Consider the following 17,729-nt stretch of genomic DNA (forward strand, 5'->3'; position numbering starts at 1 on the left):
CACAGCAATCTTCACGAACCAAACCAAAAGTAGCACTGAATCGTAAAAGACCAAACGTGAAGAAGGCCGCAATGCAGCAGTTATCAATGTGCTACCAGAAGTGATGGGACTAAAATTACAAACAGTGAAAGGAGCGGACATGCTGAAGGTTATGCATTTCATATGTTTAAAGGATTCTTAATCCTAGACTAATCCTTCTCTGTTTCTATTTGATCTTGCATTTCATAATACACTGAGTGTTAGAAGAACATTTGTTTGGATATTTGAATTCTATCTCCTGCATGTTTCGGGATTTACACAATCACATAGGGGTTTGCTCTCGTTTAGTGATAGGATTTCTTCCTATCTCCCCAAAGTTGTTGAACTATCAAAATTCCTGAAGAATCATTAATCCCCATTAACAGATGACTTTCAAGATGAGTTGAACTGAAATCAAAAGAAAGAGCATGTCAAAAATGTCATGTTTGCAGGTGGGCCTTTTTTTTCCCTTTCCAAAAGAAATGAATAGTTAGTGATAAATTGGGAACTTCAGATGCTGAAAGAAGATTCTCAGCAGACCGTGCTGAACTGAAGCTGCCCATCTGAAGGAAATCTATCTTGTTTTTAGCTTTAATGAGCCTTCTAAAAACCTAAATACAACCAAAGCAGAGTACTCATGTCAGACCCACAACAACAGGTGTGGGGCAAAGAACATATTGAGGATTGCACCTTATCTTTTCTGTTTTCCAATGCATAAAAATAACAACCTGTCAGCTACCTTTTGCAGGTTGCTTTTAACAAGTTGCAGACCAAAATGAAGTTTGACCTCCATTTCCCAGCTGCTCTGCTGGTGATAAATTCAATGCAGATGGGTTGGATGAATGGGATACACCTTGTAGAATACCAAACCCATGGAGATTTATTGCAGGTATAGATCTCTTCACATTTTTCATTGCATCCAATGTGTCATTCTTCCCCTGTCTTCTGAAAGGCTAATTTTTAATTTAGCAATTAAGATCAATAGAGACGAAAACTTCAGCAAATTTTCTCATATGACTGATTAAATTAGCGGATAAATTAACAAATCGTCGCCTACCTTTTGTGGGTCATTTTATTTTTATCATAAACTCTTTGATACTTCTCCAGGTCAGGAATGAACATATAAACATGTACATAATCATGTAACAAGAGCTGTGCTTTCACCTTTGGAGTTTACAGCTTCCATAACAAACGCGGTAGCTTAGGTTTTATCACGATCAAGTCAGTTTGGCCTTTTTTGGCACTACATAGCTAATGAGATTCTTGGGAGAAAAGCAACGATAAACCTAGACAGCATCTTAAAAAGTAGAGATATCACCTTACCAACAAAGGCCTGTATAGTAAAAGCTATGGTTTCCCCAGTAGTGATGTGTGGAAGTGAAAGCTGGACCATAAAGAAGGGTAATCGCCGAAGAATTGATGCTTTTGATATATGGTGCTGGAGGAGACTCTTGAGAGTCCCATGGACTGCAAGAAGATCAAACCTATCCATTCTTAAGAAAATCAGCCCTGAGTGCTCACTGGAAGGACAGGTCCTGAAGCTGAGGCTCCAATACTTTGGCCACCTCATGAGAAGAGAAGACTACCTGGAAAAGACCCTGATGTTGGGAAAGATGGAGGGCACAAGGGGAAGGGGATGACAGAGGACGCGATGGTTGGACAGTGTTCTCGAAGCTACCAGCATGAGTTTGACCAAACTGCGGGAGGCAGTGGAAGACAGGAGTGCCTGGCGTGCTCTGGTCCATGGGGTCACGAAGAGTCGGACACGACTAAACGATTAAACAACAACAAGCTAATGAGATTTCTTACCACTGCCACCACAAGTTGCAGCGTGATTGGTCGCTCTGGCTTTTTAACAAGCCTCTTGGCAAATACAGTCGGGCTTTCTGTAGGAATTGTGTTTCTCAAATGCTGGGGCTGCTATTTAGCCCTCCTGGCTGCTTTTGTTTGTCTGGTTCTTTAATCCTCCTTCCTTCTTCAAACTCCATCCATCCACCTGCCTCGCTGCCCGACTATTCTATTTGTCTTGTGCTCAAGTGCCAGTCCAGAGTCAGCATTTATAGAAGGCCAAATGGAACCTTATTGGCGTCTTAGGTCTCCTGACACTTTGAGGCTACAGTATTCAGTCTGACAATCTGCAAGACGGACATTGCAGCAGAGATTAGTCCAATTATCCTACAAGTTGTCTCAGTGACACACAGAGTAAGGTGACAGAGCTTGTGGCTTGTACTGCTCACCTGTAATACACCTGGACTTCCTGGAATTTAACTGGAGTTGCCTTGAGTTTGATTCCTGAGACTAGCACATGGCAATGGAGCCAAGTCCATCAGCATGCTCTCGAAAGGAGTGACCCAAGGTACCGTATTTCTCGCTCCATAAGACACACTTTTTTCTTCCTAAAAAGTAAGGGGAAATGTCTGTGCGTCTTATGGAGCGAATGCGTGGTCCCTGGAGCTGAATTGCCCAGGGGCGAAAAGCAGATCAAGAGGAAGGGGGTGTTGAAACAAAGCCGCTGATCATTTGCCGATCAGGGAGAGAGATAAGGGCCGCTAGAGATAAAGGAGGCTGCCTGGGAGGGGGGAGATAAAGACAACAAACTTGCAAAGGGGAGAAACAGGAAGACTAAAGCAATAAGGAGAGAAATTAGAAGAAAAGGAGGAGCAAAAAACTGCTCCAGCTAATACACTAAGACAAACAAGAGGGAAGGGAGTGTTGGAAGGAAACAGCTGATCAGTGGGATTGGAAGAGAGACAAGAGACGCTAGCAGAGGCTGCCTGGGAGGGGGGAGGTAAAAGCCCATGGATCCTCAGGATTTTTACATTGGGTCACCCCAAATTCACCATCAGATCACATAGCATGTCCATGGCTACAGCCTGCACCAAAAAAAATCACACATCCACTGTTTCCTGGGGCTGCAATGGTACAAAAACGTAATTACAAAGCACGGATTCACATGGATCCTCAGGATTTTTGCATTGGGTCACCCCAAATTCACCATCAGATCACATGTCTGTGGCCACAGCATGCACCACAAAAAGCATATATCCACTGTTTCGTTCAGAATATTTTTTTTCTTCTTATTTTCCTCCTCTAAAAACGAGGTGCGTCTTATGGTCAGGTGCGCCTTATGGAGCAAAAAATATGGTGGTTAATAACGTACGGTGGTTAATAAAGGAAGAAGACTTTATATGCTACTTCATATGGTATGCTGGCCCGCTGTTTCATAAAGGCAAATATAGAGTGAAATAGAAGGAAGTAAAGTTCCATATTCCAAGTACTCCCCTTTTTTACCTTGCCATTTCCAGTTCAGAGATAACAGCATTCCCCAGCCTATCACAATGGGACCATGCAGGGCAGCTGTAAGGTTTGCAGCTCAACAGCCTTCTCTCATTTGTGAGAACTGGGAGCTCTATGTGGGAGCTCTCCCCAGGACTTCTGAAATTGCAAAATAGTCACCACTAAATTCCATTAAAAAGCACTGTCATTCGATGAACCGATTTGGAATTCCCATCTGTGGCAAGGAGCAAGTCCCCTATCAGGAAAGGTTGTGGCATCTGGGACTTCTTGGTTTAGAGAAAAGGCAAGTAAGTGGCAATATGATAGAAGTTTGTAAAATTATGCACTGCATGGAGAAATCAGATAATAAAAATATTTTTTTATTTATACCCCGCCCTTCCCGGTTCAGAAAACCGGGCTCAGGGTGGCTAACAACAAATTTAAAACACTTAATTGATGCAACCAAAAATAGCATAAAATACAGTATAAAACGGGAATAACAATAAATTCAGAATTCAAAAATCAATTTAGGGGGAAATCCATCCAATAAACATTAGATGATAACCAGGACTAGCTGGCTAAATTAGTCCTATTTGGGCCAGCGGGGAGACCAGGGGAGAATTAGCTGTGGGATCCAGAGCAGGTAATCTTTATAAAAAGGGGAGAGGGAGGAAAAGAAGGGGAATAAAAGATTAGGCTAAATTCAGATTGAAAGCCAGGCAGAATAGCTCTGTCTTACAGGCCCTGCAGAAGGAAGTTAAATCCTGAAGGGCCCTGGTCTCATGTGACAGAGCATTCCACCAGGTTGGAGCCATCACTGAGAAGGCCCTGGCCCTGGTGGAGGATAATCTGACTTCCTTAGGGCCCAGGACCTCCAAACTATGATTATTCATGGACTTGAAGGTCCTCTGTAGGGCATACGAGGAGAGGCCACAAAGGGCTTTAAAGGTCAAAACCAGCACCTTAAATCTGAGCCTGTACTAAACCGGGAGCCAGTGCAACTGGTAAAGCACTGGGTGAATATGCTCCCATGGCAGAGACCCCGTGAGGAGCCTCGCTGCAGCATTCTGCACCCGCTGGAGTTTCTGAGACAGCTTCAAGGGCAGCCCTGCGTAGAGTGAGTTACAGTAGTCAAGCCTGGAGGTGACTGTCACATGGATCATTGTAGCCAGGGCGGGGCGGGAAAGGTAAGGGACTAACTGCTTAATGAGGCGAAGATGGAAAAATAATAGAGAAAAGTTTTTTCTCCTGCTCTCTTAACACTGAAACTCATGGGCAGTCAATGAAACTTGAATGCTGGGAGATTCAGGGCAAATAAAAGAAACGGATTCTTCCTTCAGCACATAGTTATACCATATCCTACAAGAGGGAGTGATGGCCATCAACTTGGATGAGGGTAAAGGAGGATTAGACAAATTCACAGAGGATCAGGCTATCAATGACTACCAGCTACAATGGCTATGTTCAGCCTCCACAGCTGGAGGTGGCGATGCTTCCAAGTACCATTTGGTGTTTACAGAAATTACCGGGGGGGGCACATCTTTAAAGTTAAATATTACAAATATTATGCCTGAATATATCCTTTCAACTTGACAGCTCAGGGAAGTCACCTAGCTTTAAAAATAATATAAAATCATCTCCTTTCCCAGTTTCCTCCATTCCAAAGCTATTTTCCCCTTGAAAAGGGACTCCAGGAAGTTCCCAGAGGTGACAATTGCTGGGCTCATTGTTAGCTAAGGGAAGCCAAATCTTATCACCTGACTCGCCTCAGGCTCCAGACATGCAAAGGAACTTCTATTGTACTTTTGGGTGGTGCCCTGCCATGTCTGCATATGCTAATCTTGTACCAAGGACTTGTCTGGACATGTTTGCCAAGGTTAACCCCTCCCCTTTTGTGACATGTCAGTGATGTAGCAATGATGTATCAATGATGCTGTACGAACTGTATTCTGGGATATGGTGGGAAAGTTTTAAAAGTCTTTATCACACCATCCTCGGGGTTCAAATTTGCTCTTCGAACCTGTTGCGCAATAAACTTTGGTCTACAGCTATTTGCTCCGGTTGGCTGGAATCCTTCCTTTATTCCGCAGGGACCTGCGGGCTCTGCCCAATGAGCTGGGTGACTGAGCAGCCTCGCACCTAGATTTTTTCCATAACAGGTGGAAAATTCATGAAAGGAGAGTCCTGCTTTCAGGTCTCCCACAGGCATCTGGTCAGTCACTGTGGAGAGCAGGGTGATTAACTAGGTGGGCCACAGGCCTGATCCAGAAGGCTCTTCTTGTGTTCTTACCAGAATGAGGCAACAGAATTTCAAGGTGATTAAGTAAACCATATGGGACGCGGGTGGCGCTGTGATCTAAACCACAGAGCCTAGGGCTTGCTGATCAGAAGGTTGGCGGTTCGAATCCCCACCACGGGGTGAGCTCCCGTTGCTCGGTCCCAGCTCCTGCCAACCTAGTAGTTCGAAAGCATGTCAAAGTGCAAGTAGATAAATAGGTACCGCTCTGGAGGGAAGGTAAACAGCGTTTCCGTGTGCTGCTCTGGTACGACAGAAGCAATTTAGTCATGCTGGCCACATGACCCGGAAATACTGTCTGTGGACAAACGCCGGCTCCCTCAGCCTGTAAAGCAAGATGACGCCGCAACCCCAGAGTCGCCTGCGACTGGACCTAATGGTCAAGGGTACCTTTACCTTTACCTTAAGTAAACCATGGGAAGGCAAACTAAGGCCCGGGGGCCGCATCTGGCCCAATCGCCTTCTAAATCCGGCCTGCGGGAATCAGCGTGTTTTTACATGAGTAGAATGTGTCCTTTTATTTAAAATGCATCTCTGGGTTATTTGTGGGGCATAGGAATTCGTTTATTTGTTTATTTTTTCAAAATATAGTCTGGCCCCCCACAAGGTCTGAGGGACAGTGGACCGGCCCCCTGCTCAAAAAGTTTGCTGACCCCTGGAGTAAACCACACTACTTCAGACAGCAAGTGGCATATGTCATTTTGGAAAGGTGACCCATGAAAACTCATTGCAAGAAAAAAGCTAACACATCGGAGAGAAATGTTCTAGCCCAGCTCTATCCCTGCTGTCTTACTTTGATACAGGAAGCCCCACCTCGCAAGAAGGTGACCGGCAGCCCTGTATATAAAGGTAAAGGGACCCCTGACCATTAGGTCCAGTCGCAGATGACTCTGGGGTTGCGGCGCTCATCTCACTCTATAGGCCGAGGGAGCCGGCGTACAGCTTCTGGGTCATGTGGCCAGCATGACTAAGCCGCTTCTGGTGAACCAGAGCAGCGCACGGAAATGCCGTCTACCTTCTCGCTGGAGCGGTACCCATTTATCTACTTGCACTTTGACGTGCTTTTGAACTGCTAGGTTGGCAGGAGCAGGGACCGAGCAATGGGAGCTCACCCCATCGCAGGGATTCGAACCGCCGACCTTCTGATCGGCAAGTCCTAGGCTCTGTGGTTTAACCCACAGCGCCACCTGCATACCACTGCACTATCCCAAGACTTCAATCACTTTATTCCCAGTTTCCGATTCCATTCTTCTGCATGGCTATATTCTCATTCATACACGCATGTCACCATGTGTTGAACATGCATGTGTTGATAAGCTTTGAGCTGTCCCCCTGCTTGTGAAGTATGATCCTAGAACAAAGAGGATGATATCAAAATAAAAAGACACACCCTGGCATAGAGACTGAAGAAATAATGGTGCAATAATAGCAAGGAACTGTATATAGAGCACTTGCTATTTCACCAAAGAAATAACTAAAAATTCAGTAAAGTTTCTCTGCACTCTGCTTATATAAAACAAGTCCTTGAAATAAAAGATCACATTGCCATTAATACAAATGCCTCAACAGAAATAGAAAATGAAGATGAATAGCACATAGGTTCCACCTGGCTACAGTTTACGTGCAGAGTCAGCCATCCTAGGGAGACTCCCAGTTATCTTTGACATTCCGCCTGATGGCATTTGGAAGTAGTGACTTACTGCCAATGTAAATCTTAGGCTCCCTTGCTTAAGAAAATGTGTTTTTATTATTAGAGCGCATTGCCCCACTGGAGGAAATTTAGCACCAGTGAGAACAACAGTGAATATATTTCTTTATTACTATTGTGTACAGGGCATATGGGTTGTAAGAGGAACATCTGTCCTCCTAATCTATTTTACTTCCACTTTTATTTACTACATCTAGCCAGGGACAAAGCATATACCATGGGTATCTGTTTTTGTACGCGCATGATTCCAGCATGTCCACATGAAGCCTCACCAGTAAGGGAGATTAACCTATGCTGGCAGATATCTAAAAGAAAAGAAAGTGCTTACCTTCCTAGTATCTCAATTTTCCAAGGACGGTTTTGGAATTACAGTGGTACCTCGGGTTACAGACCCTTCAGGTTACAGACGCTTCAGGTTACAGACTCCGCTAACTCATAAATAGTACCTCGGGTTAAGAACTTTGCTTCAGGATGAGAACAGAAATCGTGCAGCGGCGGGGCAGCGGCAGCAGGAGGCCACATTAGCTAAAGTGGTACCTCAGGTTAAGAACAGTTTCAGGTTAAGAACAGAACAAAACGAATTAAGTTCTTAACACGAGGTACCACTGTACGGAAGCCGTCCCAGGTTCTGATTTGATCCCGGAATGTCCCGATTTTCTCTTTTCCTCCCCTTCACTTCTTGGAGAAAAATTAAAAGTGAGGTGTGGGTATGTGTAGCTGCATAAACGGAGTCCTGTTTATCCTGAAAATAAAATACCTGCACCAAACTAAGAAAATGGTGATGCTGGCATACAAAGCCGTTCCTGTAATTTTGAAGGAAAAGGTCACCAATCCACTCTAAATTATTTAATTCCAAAGCTTCGGCAGCCAGCCATTTCTTAGGAAGCATGGGGAGTGTTGATTCATTTATTGTAAATGGAGCCTGAAACTTGTCTACTCAGAAGTAAATCCCACTGTATTCAATGGAGCTTAAAACGTAAAGGTAAAGGAACCCCTGACCATTAGGTCCAGTCATGGCCGACTCTGGGGTTATGGCACTCATCTCGCTTTATTGGCCGAGGGAGCCGGCGTACAGCTTCTGGGTCATGTGGCCAGCATGACTAAGCCACTTCTGGAGAACCAGAGCAGTGCACGGAAATGCCGTTTACCTTCCCGCCGGAGCGGTACCTATTTATCTACTTGCACTCTGATGTGCTTTCGAACTGCTAGGTTGGCAGGAGCAGGGACCGAACAATGGGAGCTCACCCCGTCACGCGGATTCGAACCGCCGACCTTCTGATCGGCAAGTCCTAGGATAGGATGTCCCTATTTTCATCAGATAAATGTGGGAGGGTATACAAGCGGCTATCTTCAAAACCCTTGTTTGCCATGAATCCTTAGGCTCAAGCCCTTAACCCTCACCCCCCACCTAATATGAAGCCTGAATATGTGCAAAAACATGTACTCGTTCCTCTGTTCTCCTCGTCACTCCTTTCCCTCTTTTTGCTGCTTCTCCTACTGTCCAAACATTAAGAACACAAGCTTCTTTGGAAGAAGACCCTGCCTTCTTTCGTTAATCTATAACATGCCATGTATATGAACAGTGTTAGATAAATAAATAGATGGATTATGCCACCAATTATCAGTTTTGATCCTCAAATTCGGGAGACATATAGAAGAGAAAAGATATCAGGGACAAAGGCACAGATCTGTAGAAATGGTTAGCCAGCTGTGAAGGGACTACCGGAGAGATAAGGAACTATTGAACAAGGGATATAAGCACTCTTATAGCAATCTGTGCTTGGCCTGTCCCTCAACCTCTTGTTGTGTGGCAGTGATTCTGACAGGATAACTCCACCTTTCCCCACAAAAAAGAGATTAGGCAGTTGCAAAGTTTACTGGGGGTGCAGAAACTTCCTCAAGTCAACCAGCCTTATAACATGTCTGCTCAACCTTTCATTCCTATCGTTGCCCTAGCAGACATCGAACATCTCTGTAGTTCCCAGCATGAATTGCACAAACCACAGAGGAAGCAGCGAAAGTCAGGATTATGCTGTTGCTGCTGTGGTGACCAAGTTATTCGCTTTGTTTAAGAAGGAAGAATCAATAAAAGAAAGATTTTGAAAACAAGGCCAGAGAGTCGTTACTTCTACTTCATGATAAAAACGGCATCATCCGTGGTTTGTCTTGTTTGTTCAAAAATATTTTCACACCACTTTTCATTTAAAATCCACGAAGTGGTATAAACATTACGGCAAGAGCAACCACACTATATGATAACAATTAAAACAACAAACCAGTAAATCCAAACTGGTATTAATTGGGAGAATACACATAATTTTCATAAACTAGGGGAGGGGAGGAATGGGGGAGCACCGTGCACTAATTGGAATGAAGAGGTACAAAAAATGTTTCATCCCTTTCGGACAGCTGTTCTCCACCTGTGGGTCCCCAGATGCTGTTGGACTACAACTCCCATCATCCGTAGCTAGCAAGGCCAGAGCTCAGGGATGATGGGAGTTGTAGTCCAACACATCTGGGGACCCACAGGTGGAGAACCGCTGCTTAGGACAATCTGCCTAGAAAGTGAAAATCAGGGTTTGCATGTGACCTGCAATTCACTAAAAGAAAGTTCCCAAGGACTGAAGAGGACCCAGTTCCTTCAAAATGGAGATGAAGCAGTAATGGGAGAAAGGGAATGCAGGAACTGGGGTGGAGGAGGAAGGGGGAAGAAACTGAGGTGTCTCTGGAGAGGTGAAATGGTCTCAGGAAGGAAGCTCAGTGGGTGGGTGGCTGGGAGGAGATTTCAGGATAGCATGGATGCCCAATGAGACATCAGAAGCAACCAGAGAAGATTCGATACAATGGAATGAGCACAACCAAAGTTTCGTCTGCAGTAAGCAGACACACACGGAGTAAAATAAAGTAAACAGAAACACAAGGAGAACGAAAGGAGAAGGGGAAGGGAACAAGAAGCAGCACACATACTTCAATTAATTAGACAAGGCACAGCAACATAAATATGACTTAAGGCACTTCTTCAGGGATGGACTCGACTGTATAAATGTCCGAGGGCAATTAATTTCAAAATGATAAGGGCAGAGGAATGCGACAACAGATGCAATCTCGGCTTTAACTGAGAGGCTGGTATCAAAGTAATGCAGAAAGAGCAGAATGAGAGATTAATCAGAGGAAAGAGGCACTGTATAAATTAAAAGAAATAATAAAACTTTTAATAGTTCCAAGAATTACCAGCTTCCAGCCCTCATGTCAGCAGTAGGGGACTTGCTGAACTTCAGATACTGCGCTCCAACTCCCACCAGCCCCAGCCAGGATGGCAAACGATATCCGGAGCGCAACTCCTGCTTTATGAGCGCAACAAGCTCTTAATGCGCTCATTCACATGTAGCACTGAGGCAAACCATGGCTTAGCGCACATGAGCACATGTGCAGGATCCCAGAGAGGAGAGAGCAGCTGCTTTGTGCTTCTTAGGACTGCAATGCACTAAGCCATGGCTTTGCTTAGAACAGGGGTCAGCAAACATTTTCAGCAGGGGGCCGGTCCACTGTCCCTCAGACCTTGTGGGGGGCCGGACTATTTTTTTGGTGGGCAGGCGAATGAACAAATTCCTATGCCCACAAATAACCCAGAGATGCATTTTAAATAAAAGGACACATTCTACACATGGAAAACACCAGGCAGGCCCCACAAATAACCCAGAGATGCATTTTAAATAAAAGGGCACATTCTACTCATGTAAAAACACGCTGATTCCCGGACAGTCCGTGGGCCGGATTTAGAAGGCGATTGGGCTGGATCCGGCCCCCGGGCCTTCATTTGCCTACCCATGGCTTAGCATGTCATTTGAATCCAGACAAACCATTACCTGTAAACCACAGGACACATGTTGGTTGCAGTACATGTTTTGTCTGGAGAGAGCTAAACCATAAACCCAGGTGTCAGGAAACTGACATCAGAGCAACAGGCGAAGGAGAGGCTCTCCGATTCTGCAGGGGAAGGTACAAGCACTAGGGGGAGACACAGCTTAATGGAGGCGGAAGGAAATCAGCGTAACACCAAGGATCCAGGAAAGCAAATGGGAGAAGAGGTGGAAGGGCTCCGGGATTCTTCCTTGGAAGTCAGTGAGGAGAGCCCTGGTCCTCCACTACCCACGCCCTCCTTGCGCAGGAGACTCCCGCGCAATGAGAGGCAGAGACGATTGGGAGTCAAACAACTCTTATGCTGGCAACGGTTTAAGAAACGCCCACAGACAGACTCTGCGAGCGACTGAGGCAGCCACGCTGAGATGGGCTGTGCAGTCAGGATGGTTTAACCCAGGCAGCCAAGCTCCAAAAGGGGACAGTTTACGCACGAGTAACTCCAAACCACTACACCAGGTTTGGGTACCACACTAAGCCAAACCATGGGTTAGCTCAGTGCAGCAGCAAAACGACCAGAAAAGGGAAAACAGCCCCTCTTCTGGAACATGCCAGTGTGCTCATTTGTGAATCGTGATTGCCAAAAGGTTAAATGAGGGTCTTTCAGTGTCAATTAGTACATTCTTTTTCCAAACTCTATGTAACAAAATCCTACTTCATTCTCGTAGCACAGAAACTAACACTGGAAGAATACAAAAGATGTTAAACAGAAAAAGCGAGGAGCCCCAATTCAGCCAGGCTAAACGAAATAAACGCACATTCTCCGTAGTGTCGTACTTTGCATTTATTTCAGGCGCTGGGTTTACTTTCATAGCGGCATCGAGAGATTTTGGTCCCAGGGACCTCACACAGGCCATTTCCTCTTTATTGCTTAACTCGTCTCCTTCATGCCATTCAGGCTCAATTACGCAGAAGGCTGTAAAGGACCTGATGCTTTTGAAGTGAAGATTTCTAAACTAAACATCATCACAGAGAGCAAGACATTTCTCTGCTGCACCTTCTATTCTCAGCAGGCCCATTTTCGGTCTAAATCCTTTGGAGACTGACTAGTCTCCTGTAGAGGTACAATGAAGAGAGGAGTTTTTTGTAAAGTCCCTGGAGGTGGAATGGTGCTAAGGATCAGACGGTTTTGCAAGGTTTGCTGGATTTTCAGAGCACAAGAGAAAATAATCTTGTTAAACAGGAACTGTCTATGGAACACAACTTTGCAGAGTACTATTGGAAGGAGAGGTATATCAGGATACAGGAAAAGCATAACATACAGAGAATACATCCACATATTTGTAAGTACAGTGGTACCTCGGGTTAAGTACTTAATTCGTTCCGGAGGTCCGCACTTAACCTAAAACTATTCTTAACCTGAAGCACCACTTTAGCTAATGGGACCTCCTGCTGTTGCGCCGCCGCCACTGCACGATTTCTGTTCTTAACCTGAAGCAACGTTCTTAACCTGAGGTACTATTTCTGGGTTAGCGGAGTCTGTTACCTGAAGTGTATGTAACCTGAAGCATATGTAACCCGAAGTACCACTGTATTCCTATTAAGCAGAGCATGGCTAGTATTGAAAATAGCATTTCAGAAATTGTGTCCTAGGAAATAATCAAGGAAGTATTCCTTGGAAGCACTGTATATATTACTATCCCGCTCCCGGTTCACAAGATCCATTTGGTCCAAGTTGCCGTGTCATTTATGGCAAGCATGTGAAAAGTACTTTGAGCTTTGGCCCTGAAAATAAATGCTAAGGGTGTTACATAGAGGCAGCAGTCAAATTCACTGGATGGGGACACAGATCCCCATCTATAGCTGCATGTGGGAAGTTCAACAGAAGTCAGAAGAATGTTTTAAAAATGCCCCTGGGAACTACAGCCCAGCCCCACACTGTAGCTCAACCCCCAGGAAATGGGGTCTTGCCTCGTGACAGTATGAACAGTTGAGGCTTAGAAAGAAAGAAAAAGAAAAGACACTTGTAATGTTTTAACCGCCGGGACCACATAACACCAGTCCTGAGAGATCTGCATTGGCTCCCAGTACGTTTCTGAGCACAATTCAAAGTGTTGGTGCTGACCTTTAAAGCCCTAAACCGCCTCGGTCCTACCTGAAGGAGCGTCTCCACCCCCATCATTCAGCCTGGACACTGAGGTCCAGCGCCAAGGGCCTTCTGGTGGTTCCCTTATTGCGAGAAGTGATGTTACAGGGAACCAGACACAGGGCCTTCTCAGTAGTGGCGCCTGCCCTGTGGAACGCCCTCCCATCAGATGTGAAGGAAATAAGCAGCTATCTTCTCTTTAAAAGACATCTGAAGGCAGCCCTGTTTAGGGATGTTTTTAATATTTAATGCTGTATTGTTTTTAACACTTGATTGGAAGTCGCCCAGAGTGGCTGGGGAAACTCAGCCAGATGGGCAGGGTATAAATAATAAATTATTATTATTACTAACCAAAGCAAGAAGTGCTGAATCTACCTCCTGTTCAGAAAAAGGCAGGCAAATTTCCCCCACTTCCTGAAAGCACTTAGGGGTGCAGATTGGAAGGCTCAATAAAAACAGGGAAATTCAGCTTTGCTGGCATCCATCTGTCTCAAGAGACAATGGAGTACACTTCCGGGGGTGAAGTCAAACTGCTGTGGTAGCAGTAACCTCCCCAGGGTGCAATCCTGAGCAGCGTGTACGGAGGTCCCAGGCTGCTCAGAGGAGACCTCCCTCTCGGCCTCATTGATGTGGTCCAAAGGAAAGCAGATCAGTGAGTTTGGCACCAGCCTGGCTGCTGGCGTTTCCGGAAGGGAACTCCACTCCAGATTTGTGTGAGTTTCGCTCTTTACCCTTTTCTTCTCCTGAAGATAACCCCAAAAGGCAGTGAACCCCATCTTCTGCTCACTTTCCTCTACGGCATGTGCAATAACCACCTCGTTGACTGTTGGACCCACTATTGGTCTCACCTGCCCAAGCCAGTCTGTGATGGCCTGGGATTCGGACTCAGATGCTGAACCTGAGGGATCCCAGCCTGCACAGGATTCCCCACCTCCAGAACCAGCTGAGCCGGGGCTGGGGCATGAGCCTGAAGGGTCACCTCACCTGTGCTGGATTCTCAGGTGCAGGCATCAGCTGAGTCTGCTCTGGCTCCTGAGGTGATGGAGGACCCATTGCCTGCAGGTGCTCCACTCTCAGCCCCATCAGAGGAAGATGAGGTTGCCTCTGGGTCCAGTAGCCCTCCAGCCTCTCCTGAGCTGCAGAGGCTCAGGGCAGAGAGGCGGAGGGAACTAAGTTCCCGCAGGAGGAGTGCTCGCCTCCAGGACAGGAGAGATGAGTCACCAGAGGATCAGGGACGCCCTATGCTTCGGGGCAGATAAAAGCCGGCCAGCCCCAGTCCCAAGTTGCGGGAGCAACATTGTTGGTTGCTAGCTCCTGACCCGCCCTGGCTCCCTGCTTGCATGCCTGTTCCTGACTTCGCCCGGCTCCCTGCCCTGCACCCAGCTTCAGCCGCTATGGACTGCCTCCACGTTGCACCTTTGACCATGGACCGGACTTGGACCTTGCCTCTTGGGTAACCCACAGAACCAGCACACAGTCTTTGCATGCAGCAGAAGTCCCTAAACCATCAGCTGCACTCACCTGGTTTAGCCGGCCAGTCAAAGTTTTCCCCCCAGGTGTGGCCGCTGTCACATGCTGACAGCTTCTAGGAGCCACAGGTGAGAGTTGAGTGCAGGATAGGGACCAAAGGTGGACAAACTATCCTAGAAGAAGCACAACATGTCCCCCACCAAAAGTACTACCCCTTTCCTCCTCTAACACCCCATATACCTCAAATTTCAGCTTACCAATAGAAATATCAGAAGACCACAGTGTTTGGCCCTATTAAATTAATTGTTTTTGAGGTTCCTTTCCCAACAAATTTTCCTGTGTATAAATAATGTTATTGCTCTGATAAGCTTTTTGCTGTGTGGTGGGGTTTTGTTTTTTTTTACTTTCTGTTTGTTAAACGTATCAGCAGAACCAGGGGAAACAACAGGTGGAATTGCATTTGATACAAGAGAAAACATACAAGCAGAAGATTCAAGCTATCAACTGTTTTATACAGCTGCCAAGAGTCCAACTTTAACAAACCGCACGGAGATAAAATTAGCAACGATCTACATACTTGTATGATGCATCAAAAGTCAGCTATCATCACAAAACAGCTGGAGCAATGCGTAGCTAAGAACTTCAGGAGATAACTACCGCCTTGCTTCCAGCAGAATTTTCCAAAAATACAAATTGGATCACAAGCGCATGGTCAGGATGTTCAAATAAAAGGAAGTACAAAAATAAGGAATACAAATTTCAGTTCTTGAAGCAGCAATAGCTCTAATATGTTCTGTAGTAACCGAAAATCTCCCGGATAGCTGTTTTAAAGCAGGAACAAGAACAAAAATCCAGTATATATGATGTTATTTCTTCCCCTATGGAATAATGTATGTGTTTATTCAATTGTATTTCCTTACACTGGGCTGCACCCATTAGTTCCTCTGTACTAGCAGAAAGTGTTTATGGCAGAGCAAGGTGGGGCATCCAAATTTCACTAGTCACCACTGCCTACAAATCACAGTGCAATGTTGTTATCAAAGGTCCCCCAACTCTCAGCAGCGGCATTCTCTCTCTTTTTGGTGGGGGGGACAGAGGGGATAGAAATGTGGTGAAAATCAGATGCCTTCCCTTGTGTGAGCCAAAGTGCTTTCTTCAAGTGCAAAGCCACAAACTGACCCATCATTTTCCTTACATCACCCTTTCCTCTCGCCTCCTTCGTCTCCACCCCACTGCCAAAATTATACCGCAAGTTCCACGAGGAAGGAGCCTGCCTATGTTTATTACAGTCATACCTCATGTTGGACGCAGGTGGCGCTGTGGGTTAAACCACAGAGCCTAGGACTTGCCGATCAGAAGGTTGGCGGTTCGAATCCCCGCGACGGGGTGAGCGCCCGTTGCTCGGTCCCTGCTCCTGCCAACCTAGTAGTTTGAAAGCACGTCGAAGTGAAAGTAGATAAATAGGTACCACTCCGGTGGGAAGGTAAATGGCGTTTCCGTGCGCTGCTCTGGTTCACCAGAAGCGGCTCCGTCATGCTGGCCACATGACTCCCTCAGCCAATAAAGTGAGATGAGCACCGCAACCCCAGAGTCAGTCACAACTGGATCTAATAGTCAGGGGTCCCTTTACCTTTACCTTTACATACCTCATGTTACATTTTCTTCATGATACTTTTTTTCAGCTTGTGTCCTGCGGCGACCCAGAAGTACCGGAAGGGGTTACTTCCGGGTTTCCTCACTCACACAGAAGCGCTAAATCACGCTTCATGCATGTGCACAAGCGCCAAATCGCACCTGCGCAGATACGGCACTTCAGGTTGTGGGATTTTCATGTTGTGAACGGGCCTCCGGAACGGGTCTCGTTCGCAACTACAGGTGCCACTGTATTATGTAAAGCACCACATTCCCTGATAGCATTATATAAAAATCGTCAAAATCAACAACTTTATTAGAACACCTACATAAAAATATTTACGAGCTGTTTGGCTGTTTAATACTTTTCCCCCCTGACAGTCACCCTAAATCCATAGATCATTGACTGCACACAACCGTGTGTTTCATGTGCCCAAGTCCAGACAGCATATTGCCATGCAGATCCATTCATCTGCTCTCTGTGCTAATGCTTCTCAAACCGTCATATGTGGTGGAATGGCAATCCCCCCCCCCCCCGTGTGGTCCCATATTTGGTCTCTGAAGCGTCCCACTCAGCCTGAGATGTGGTGGAATTGATATGAACTGACAACCAATGTCTAACTGACTGGTAGCACCACTTTGAGCAGCACTGTTCCATGCACCTTATCTGGTGTGGGGTCCCACTGCACACAGCATGCAGTGGTACTATCTGTCTCTGTTATGTACTAAGCTTGAATCCTAGAACGATAGGCAGGTAGGATCCTAGAATGCAACAACCTGATTGGCCAGCAGGAGCAGCCCAATCAGGCTCCAGGAGGGAAACATAATCAACCAATCAGATGGTACTCATTGTGTAAATAATGTATATAAAGCCTGAGAAGAGAAGAAGAGGAGGAGGAGGAGGAGGAGTTTGGATTTGATATCCCGCTTTATCAAAGCAGCTAATATTCTCCTTTCCCTTCCTCCCCCACAACAAACACTCTGTGAAGCTGAGAGACTTCAGAGAAGTGTGACTGGCCCAAGGTCACCCAGCAGCTGCATGTGGAGGAGCGGGGAAGTGAACCTGGTTCCCCAGATTACGAGTCCACCGCTCTTAACCACTACACTACACTGGCTCTGAGGTTCGTGGGGAAATTCAATCACTGTTCCTATGAGCTGAAATAAAGAGCATAAAATTACTACTTGACTGAGTATATTTCAGTCTCTGATCTCATAAGACTATTTGCAAGACATTCAGTTGTGTACAACTATCACTATGGATACACACGGTCCACTGCTGTTCTGTGCACCTACATTTTGCTGCTTCCATAGAAATAATTTTTCCC

The 17,729-nt window shown here is 45.9% G+C and overlaps 1 protein-coding gene across 3 annotated transcripts in view; it reads right to left on the reverse strand.

Annotated features, from left to right (window-relative positions):
• The window catches only part of PPARGC1A (PPARG coactivator 1 alpha), a 651,951-nt gene that overhangs the window by 450,252 nt on the left and 183,970 nt on the right, over positions 1-17,729 (reverse strand). The gene's annotated exons all lie outside the window — the stretch shown is intronic.

Source organism: Podarcis liolepis (genome assembly GCF_965112155.1).
Source record: "Podarcis liolepis genome assembly, chromosome: 9".
In the NCBI taxonomy this organism is placed as follows: domain Eukaryota; kingdom Metazoa; phylum Chordata; class Lepidosauria; order Squamata; family Lacertidae; genus Podarcis; species Podarcis liolepis.